Source organism: Peromyscus eremicus, chromosome 15, assembly GCF_949786415.1.
Source record: "Peromyscus eremicus chromosome 15, PerEre_H2_v1, whole genome shotgun sequence".
In the NCBI taxonomy this organism is placed as follows: domain Eukaryota; kingdom Metazoa; phylum Chordata; class Mammalia; order Rodentia; family Cricetidae; genus Peromyscus; species Peromyscus eremicus.
In genome coordinates this window covers 90,550,700-90,561,021 of record NC_081431.1, presented here as the reverse complement: position 1 = coordinate 90,561,021, position 10,322 = coordinate 90,550,700, and positions in this window count along the sequence as shown.

Genomic DNA, 10,322 nt, shown 5'->3' with positions numbered 1-10,322 from the left:
TGGGTAAGCAACTGACAATTAACATTTAACTTGTATCTCTATATACTGAGTTTGTCTTTAAATAGGCAAAAAAGCGTTTCATTATATTATTAATCAAAAAGGCATGAAAATAATCTCAAAGCCATTTATGTGGGTAACATAGCACATATAAAATCTATTATGTATTCTCCCCTTCATAAACATGGCCATTATTACAGTTTTGTTTTATATATACATTTATAAGATACACTCAGAAATTATTGAAAGGAAAAGTTAATAGTTTCTTAGAAATATTTCTTGAAGGTAGCATTGTTTGCCATTTATTAGTCACTGAAGTTTGTATAGAAAATACTTTTTAGCACTGCAACTGTCCACTGAGACAGAGCCTGCCAGCACCCAACTGGACTAAGAGGTGAGTCTTTATCCTCATACCCAAACACCCCAGCCCCTAGGCTTTGGGTCCAGGGGCACAACCCTGTGCAACTGCAACCCACAACTCCAGAGAGGCTAGCTAACAGGAAAAGACCTTAGGAGGGACACCCTGCGAAGGAGAAGTGGATAAGATTTACATGAGTGGAATGGGTGTGGTGGGGTGGAAGAGGGCAAGGAGTGGGGGATGAGAATATAGGGAAATGGGAGGGTCAAGCTGGAACAGGGACAGAGTAGGAGGGCAGGGAGAGAGATACTGATAGATGAAGACATCATGGGAATAGGAAGAGGAAGGGTGCTGGGGAGGCTCTCAGGAATCCACAAGGTTGACCCCACCTTGGTCTGCTGGCAGTGGTCCAGAGGGTGCCTGGACCCATCTACTCTGGTGACCAGCCTAACAAATAACCTAGCTGTCATCATAGAGTCTTTGTCCAGTGACTGATAGAGGCAGATACAGAGATCCATGCCCAGGCACCAGGCTGAGCTCTGGGAATCCAATTGATGAGAGAGATGAGGGATACTGCAGGCGAGAGACTTCGAGATCATGATGGGACGACGTGCAGAGCTGACTGGCCATACTAGTGGAAGCCCATGAACTGTGGACTGGTGGCTGTGGAGCCCCCACGGGACTGGACTAGGCCCTCTAGATATAGAAGAAGATTGTTTGGCTCGAACTGTTTGGGGGGCACCCAGGCAGGGGGATCAGGATCTGTCCCTGGTCTATGGGCAGGCTTCTGACACCCAGTGCCTTTGATGTGACATCTTGCACAGCCTTGGTGTAGTGGGAAGGGGCTTGGACCTGCCTAAGCTCAGTGTGCTGGGCTCTGCTGACTCCCCATGGGAGACCTCGATTTGGAGGATGGAGGGATGCAGCGTGGCTTGGGAAAGAGGAGTGGGGGTAGGAGGAGGGGGGAATCTGTGGATAGTATGTGGAGTAGAAAAATGAAAAAAAAGAAAATAATTTTTAAAATTTATCATGTAAATTAATTTTGGAGATTTATATCATGCAAAATCTTTGATTTTTTTAAATTTTATAATAAATGTATTAAAAAGTAAACATATTGTACTTAGCATAATTTCCCTCAAGTTCTCTAATCTCAACCTTCTTTTGCATGGTCTTTCTTTCACTTTAATTTATGAAAACTTTAAAAATTACCAATGACAAACTACCGGCAAAGCAAATCTTTCCTTGAAACTTCTCCAAGATGTTTTCTGGTTAACCTTTGACACACACTCTTCAATGTCTGTTTTCTAACTTCCAAAACATATGCCACTATAACTCACTACACTATAAGCCACGAGTCAAAGAAACTTCTGGAAAATAAATACTTGTCATCAACATTTATAATATATGTAAGATATAGAAATAATACACGGTATTGTTAACATGAGGTTAATTGAAGTTGTGAAAAATACTAGAGTAGGAGTACATTTGGCATGTATTAATAAATGGTATTTATCACAGATTTATTATCTGTACATTAGAAACCATGTTGCCAAAATGATCTATTTGTGGTGGCTGATCCAATGTGGAGCAGAGTACACACTGTTTCTAGGCAGTTATTACTTTAGTTATCTTCTGCTGTGCAGCAGAATACCCACAAACCTGATGATCTCAAAGAACTCATGCCGATTCTTGCCATTTTATATGTGTAAGGAACTAAAGATGATATAGCTAAATCATTTACTTTACAGGCTCTCAGAAAACTGTAACTGAAGTACAATTGATACCATAGGAGCTTATGTTGCAGTAATAATGCCTGAAACTAGTTAATTTATAATCAATAGAAATTTATTAGGAGTCCAAGATCAAAGTGGCATCAGGTAGAATGTCTGGTGAAGGATGCTTCCTGCTTCTATGATGGTGCTTTATTGGCTGGAAACTCCTCAGTGAAAAGTGCTGTGTCCTACATGGCAGATGAAATGGCAAGGGTGAAATTGACCCAGAAGCTATTATTGTTTTGAAGTTGTTAGTGTATTTTTTAAAGAAAAATAGATTAATATGAGTGATCTCAGATTTTGAAAGGAGCAGATTTTATCCATGTGTTTGAGATGGGCAGGGTGCCATATTCTGGCATACTCTGATGTTTGTTGGAGGTTTCTTCAAAACTGTGTGTGACTTTTGGTGCAAAGACATAAGACAGGCATATTGATTATGGTTTCTCTTATTAAAATATTTCATATCTGATTTTAAGTACTGGGGCATTCAATAACTATGAGGTTTGGGAATTAGAAGCTAAAGATTAAAATTCATTTGGGTACATTAGTGGTTGTATAATCTTGGTCAATTCACTAGCACATATGTTTTAGGAGTAGATATTAAAAGAGGAAAAATATAAGTGACATGAGAGTGTGTGAATATTTAACAAAATAGTTTGCTGACTGAATAGTTATTGTTCAGCCAGGCATATATTATGGACTAGATAAATGGTTTGTAATTAGCATTGTTTTATCCTTGTTAAATTATTTAGCAATAGTACATGATATTAACAATTTCTCCATGTTCACAAGTTTGTGTTATAAAGTGATGTTGTGTAATTTTGGTTCTTGTGAAATTCAAAGTCTGTCTATGATCAACCAAATTAAGGACAAACTACTGAGTGCATGGATGTGATATAGTATGGCCACTGGTATATATTCAGAAAATAGCACACCATGTTTGATTGTCTTTTTGGTGTGCTTGTTGGAACATATTGATCATGTACTAAATCTTTTCAGAGTAAGACAAAAAGAAAAACTTCAGGAGAGCAAATGTCAACCATCAGATTAGATAAGAAGGTGAGTGACTAGAAAAAACCTCAGCCACTGGCCACTGAGCCATTCTTACCCTTCGAAATGAGCATATTCTGAACTCCTGATCAATTTAAACCATGAGCACAGTAAATAGATTGCTTTTTGCAACTGAATATATAATGAACATCCGGCAAAGTTAACTTTTAAACCAAAATTTATTTATACTTGTGCTTGTAGAAATTGCACTAGTAGAGAACTGGTAGAATCTTGGCCTGTAACAGTTTCCTCTTTTATTGAAACATTCTACAGGGAAGCTCTGTAAGCAGGAAGGTAAACAATTCACAATAAGTTCAGGAAGTCACTAAAACTGTCCAGAATCACCAAGGCACTTCCTGACAGAGTAAAAAGTAAAAGCTGAGAGTCTCTATGAAAGAAATCAAGTTGTAAAGAGGTCTGTGTGACAAGAGCAGATGACAAGAGAAGCAGAAAGCAGTTGAGCTGCCTGGAAGAGATTTAGGCCAGCTGATGCACCTGGAAAGGACAGCCTTTTGAGCTGTCTGCAGGCTATGAAGTGTGCTCTAGGCTCTCAGCTTTCTGAGCTGTCACCCATACAATGTTAGGCTTTGGTGGTACATCTGCCTTTGAGTCATTGCTAATTTGGTAACTCCACACTCATTTTCCTGTAAGTGACCCAAATAAAACTTCTTGGTTCACCAAGCTGGACTTTGGTGGTATCCATACTTTGGTTGGTCATGGGCTCCTTATAGGGTAACTAGATGTGTGTTTAGTGTATCTGTAGAAAAAGTTTTGACACACAAGACTGCCTTGTTTCTTCCTTGGTGTCCTCCATTCCCTTTGGCTTTTTACAATATTTGGCCTCCTGTTCCATAGGGTTCCCTGAGTTCTGTGATATTAAATCTTAAAAACATAATCAAAGCTGACTACTACTTGTTTGTATTATTTTAGAAGTAAAATCCAGATAGTTGTGACAGGGTGTGTCTTAGAGAAGTATGCTTTTCAAACTCAGGTCAGAATAAACTAAGAATACTTGGCTTCATTCATTAAATTACTAATTTATCAACAAAACTTGATTGACTTGGTCCTCTCATGGGCTATGGTTGTATTTAACAATGTAAATCAAACACAGATATTGTCAGAATATTTAGTTCTATGGTGAAACTAGAAGGAATATTTCAAAAGCTTTTCACCAAAATTCAATGCAATATAACCAACTAAATAATAAACACAATTGACAGTAATAATCAAAAGAAAAAAGGCAGGGAAGGAAACATGAATTGATTTTCCAATATCCCCATGTGTTTTGCTATTGCGCTAAGTAGTCCCTGTTCTTAGTTACCTATTGATCTCATTAGTAATATCAGTTGAATAAAAAGGAATAGAAAAGGCCCAAAGGGAGAAAAATGGTTCTCTTTTTAGGATACAATTGTGTAGCTGTGCCTTACAAGATGATATATCTCTTATGGAGAGAAACAGGTACACACAAAACCACAGATACTCTAAGAATCACAAGACCCTTTTCTAACGTTTTATAAAAAAATCAGCAATTGCTTCAGAAAGGATAATCATCAGAAATTGGACTGTATTCAATTTGGGGTTGAGGGTAGCAATGTGGGTTTGTGGTGTGGAAAGCCATTCATTTTGTACTGGGCTTTTTGGATATGCAGCAATCAGAGTCCCCCATGATTGTATAAGTCACTAATTACCTCATTATTTCATGACTCTGGACACTGACTGAAAATTTTTTAGCTTGTTGCTTTATTCTAGGTGAATAGAAATCAAATATTGAAGAAAAGGTAGCAATAGTAACAATTCTAACAATAGCTACACTAACACATGTAATTGGGTACTCTATGCCTCTGCTTTCAGAAGGAACACTGGCATAAAAGGCATACAGAAAATGCAGTATTTTTAAGCATGAAAATCTAATGACAACAACAGCAAAATATGATATTCTCCAAAGTACAAGGGACAGAAAACTGAAGTTTCCATCCTCACTCACTGATGAAATGAGTTCATGCTCACATAGACATTTGCACATACCTATAAAACAGTAAGCATATGTAATTTTTTCTATTCTAAAAAAGTTGATTGATACGTGTTGATAGAAAAGATTACAAAATTGAATGCAAAACACATAAAACCACTTAGAAAGAGCCTTCTTGTTAGGATCAGTGATTTCACAATCACAGGCAAAAGATTAAAAAAAAAGCAACTAGATAAATAACATACCTAATTCCTTTGTAACCTGATGTTATCTAAATGTTGATAGGATGCAGATCCTGAGAAAATGGAATAAACTTACTTAAAGGATATTCATTAGGACTGCACAAAGGATGAAGAGGCAAGTTCACCTAAGACCATCTAAATCAGCTAAATAAGCAGTTCTAACTTTCCCCTGATTTCCTGTAACAGCTGGCCACATAGAAATACTAATAGACTGACCTCCTGGATCTCATGCCATATAAAGTCTGTATAAATAATGCATTAAGCCTGTCAAAGTAAAAATAAATTCTTAAAAGGAGAAAAATTGCAATGCATAGTTCACATTATAAGGCACAGTTATAATAGATGAATATTTTCTTAGAAAAAAATACAGCCAAGTGTAACTTTCCTAAACAAACAAAATATAAACTCATAAAACTAACAAAACAAATTATCAAAAATTATAATAAAATATACTAAAATTATAATAAAAGTATATTTTAATAAAACAAATAAACTCAAACATATTTTACATCAACCATAAAACATATTAACATGAAATAGCCAACATAAACCAATAAACATATACTAAGAAAAAATCATTCATTCCCTAAATTTAGGTTTTGGAAAGTAATGTAGTAAAGCATTGTTATCAAAATCATAGCAATGAGATCAAAGCCTCTAAATATTAAAAATAAAAATCTTAAAGAAATAGTAATGATATTGTCTGCATTTAACAGCCTATATGTTATTTATAACCTTCTCATGGCCCATTATTATAGGAAGACTAAACATAAAGTGAGTTTAGACATTTATATATGCAGTTTAAAATGTTAGACCACAGGTGTTGTGCAGAATTAAAAAGAAATAATGAAACTGAAATGATTAAATGGGATGAATGTGGGAGGACAAGATAGAGGAGTAAAAATTGATGGAAGAGAATAGCAGAGGAATTGGAGAGAAATGAACAGGAGTGAATTTGCTCAGAGAATAAGCAGGCATATATTTCTCAAAGTAAACACAAAAAATAAATAAATAGAGTTTTAACAGAATTCTGAGGGATCAACAAATGACAGAGCACATAGGGAAACCAGAAATCTTCTATTTCTATGTCAGTGTATGGCATTTGTAAAGGTGGGTTTAGGTGTTTGAAATGGATTGAATTACCAAGATGCAGCTAGTCTTTCCATGGAGAGTTAATTTTGAAGAAGAAATGGCTTAGTAAATGTGGAGAGACCAGCTCCCATCTTTTAAAAGAGTTCCTATGAGGAGGAGAGATGGATAAGAAATATTAGATAGAAAGACAAGAGAGAGGAGACAGAAACACAGGATAGCTTTGGGAGGACCTTGATCAAAATCCATCAACCTTATCCATCCTTGAGATACACTTTCCATCAAGCATACTTTGTCTTAGGTTGGAAGCTAGCATGAAGAATTTTGCCTGCCCCTGATTAACAACCTCTGGCTGAGGGAAGTACAGAGCTTGACTCAGCTCTGACTTAGGTCCCTACTAAGAGCTTGCAAGTAGTTGGAACAGCCACAGCAGTCCCTAGAGATGCCAATACCCCATAAAGGAATAGAGGATGACCAAGATGTAATGTTCATTTTAGATGGTTCTAAGATATCCACAACAGCATTAGTTGTGCCGAGTCCTTTTTTCAATCAATAAACTCTTGATGAAACAGCATAAAACTCAAAGACTCTCTTAGCTTCACCAAACCATGGTTCATTAATATCAACAGATTAATATAATTCTAGTATGAATATTACTATACATATTTACAACAACCATAAATATTGCTATAAATATTTACAATTCTGACAAACTTACATTTAAAAGCAAACTTTCTGTAGGACTACTTTGCAAGCTTTAGTGAACATCTAAAGATCTCTTAACAGAACTATTTACATTTTCTTTCAACAAGGCAGAAGGTACATAAATCGTGAGTCACCATAGTTAAAACTGCAGGTGAACTCAAACTGTTTCATTTCTGAAGTTTGCAAAAGCTCAGAAAATTTAGTTCTAATAACAGTCTTATAGTTCCCTGGAAAATTTGAAATCAGAGACTAATTCATAAGAAACTCTAGAGTATTTATATCTAGCTCCCTCAACCCTGAGATTTGGTGACTGTCTTTGCTAGGTGTTTGCAACACTCTGGACACCACCACTCCCCCTGAGCCACCTTCCTGTTGGGCATTCCTAGCCATTCTGGAACTGGTAGAATTGAGCCCAGTAGCTGATGGTCACTTGTGGTGGGGGAGGTGTCCTTTTACTCAAATTCATTACAGTTCCCCTGAATACAAAAATTCAACTAAGTTCAAACAAACATTGCTGAAACTTCACTCTCAGCTAAAGAGGCATTTTCAATTAGCTTTCCCCAGAAGAGTTGCTCTAGGGGAAAGCTGCTAGTTGGTGGGGGAAGCATCCTTTCAAAAGAGACTTTCTTACAGCCAGTAAAGAGAAACTACATGATTTTAGCTGTTAGGTCTGTTCATTCTTTTACAATTCCAGTCCCTTGGTCTGAGCACCCTCAATTGCCTCTCAACACAGGGGCTTAAGATTTTTCCTGCTGCTATGAACATCAACTCTCAAACAGCCCTTATTCCAGAAGAAAACCCAGCTGCTATGATCTGCAGTTCTCAAGCAGCCCTTCCCTTGGTCTGGGAGAAAACTCAGCTGTGGCCACTTACAACTACTGCACCCCTGGCTCTGTTTACATTCTCTTGTACTGTATTTCCCTGGGCATCTTGCTGCCCAATTACAGGGACATTTGAGAGCCTTGCACCTCTTGTCCTCTGCTAGCTTCCTCCTGAGTACTAGAAAAGGAAATGCTCATCTAGCAATGAGTGTTTGCTATATTCTGGGAGGTTTTTGTGCCAGGGCAATTATTGGTGTCTTTCCATTCTGAAAGATGACTCTCCAGGTGTGTCTGATTCTGCCCCTACAGAAGAAAGAGACCTGGGAAGGAGAGACCTTAAGAGCTTCCAGTTGTTGAGAAATGACTAAGTTTTCAAGCACTTTAGTTCCTCCCTAGTTTCATCTCAAGACTTCTCTTCCTTAAACTCAGCTTCATGGCCAAGAGGGTACTGACCCTTATTGAATGATGCTGTACAAATGTTCTTATCTAGCAGCAGTTCCAGCAGAGCAGGTTTTTTCTGTCCATGTCTGCCTCAGGGAAAAATTTCCCCTACTGCTCAGGACTTAGGTCTAAGCTGTTCCCAATTAATGCCCATAGGCCAAAAGCTTCCATGGGAAATTTTTCCAGTCCATGTTCCTCATAATAATTTTACATTTAGACTCCAATTCTCCCCCAGGAGTCTGTGTCCAGAGTCCTGTAGTCAGAGAACCAAGGATACAGTTCTTCTATGAACTCCAAAAACCTCTGTTCTTGTTTTGGTTCTATTGTAACTCCCCCAGTCTTCACACTTTCTATAAGTGAATATTCAAATATATCCTTATTATTTCCCTGCCCCATAGCAGCTTTTCTTACTCAGATCACTAAATCTGTAGTGGCTGCTGGTTCCTGGACACTATTTTTTTATGTGTCAGGTCTGGCAATAGGGAAATTCTACTCTTACTCTAAGTTTCTTCCTACACAATATTCCTATACCTAATCCCTATATTTTCCCCAATTTAACAAAAACTGAGAGAGAGAAAATAAAAGAAACCTAGACAGACAGAGATACTTCCTGCAGCCTAATTTTTATATATACAGGTTTTGCTCCTGAAGAATAAAATACCACCACCTTATCCTTAATAAAAAACTGTACATGTCTAACTGCTTCTATGGGGTTTTCCTGTGCTCGGTTACTTCCTGCATAACCAAGTACATGTTCAGGCACAATCTGTGGGAGGCCAGCTCCCACCTTTTAAAAGGTTTTCTATGGCAAGTAGAGAGTGATAAGAAATATTAGATAGAAAGATAGTGGAGAGGAGACAGACAGAAACACAGGATAATTTCAGGAAGTCTTGGATCAAAATCCACTGGCCTCTTCTGTCTCTTCAAAAGTGCTTTTTATAACAAGGCCAAAGAGCAATGCAAAAGACTTCCCCCTTGCTACATCAGAGCATGCTACACAGTCAAGTCTAAGCCTTTGCAAATACCTGGTAACCATGCCCATGGTCAAATCATCACATTATACAGCTCTGTTGGATAAATCAAGCTCAGATTCTCAGACCCTGAATAAGTTATCAGTAGGAAACCTCTGTGGGTCTCTACAAGTAAACTTCAAGTGAGAGTTGAGACAAAAATCCCTTTCAGTAGGTAAGATCAGAAGAATGGCTATTATCAAGGATAATACTTTTCACTGGTCATAAGAAAGAAAGTGAAAAGAGGGTATTAGACCCTGAGGCAGGAGATTATGTACAAACACACACACACAAAAAAAAACAAGAGTTTGTTTATTCATGATTTAGAGCTCACAGTTGGCATTGGATATCCAATAACGGCAGTTATACCTAGAAAGGTACATTCTCTTTTCCCCAACAGTCAATAGTAGTCTGTAATACTTTGTCTTGGAGTGGAACTCAGTGAAATATTCCCTTTTTAACATTAACATGTCTGTTGATATTGGTACAGTTCTGGTTTTGTTTATTGAGATATTGTGAGGAGAGTCTCACAATAAACACTGGTATTCTGGATCTTACAATCTTTTTGATTCTTCTTCACTGATACAACATAACTCATAGATTCAGGAGCTGTGCTGTAGATAGAGCCACTGAGGCTGAGCTATGCAAGAGCTGTTGATCTCTACATATATCTATATCTGTGTTTTTCCATAATAGTGCAACTGCATAAACACAAACTTCAAATAATAGACTCAACAGGTTCTCTCTGTGTATATGTATAAAATCCATTTATTCACACACACACAGAGACACAGAGACACAGACACACACACACACACACACAGATACACAGATACACAGAGACACAGAGACACAGACAGACACACAC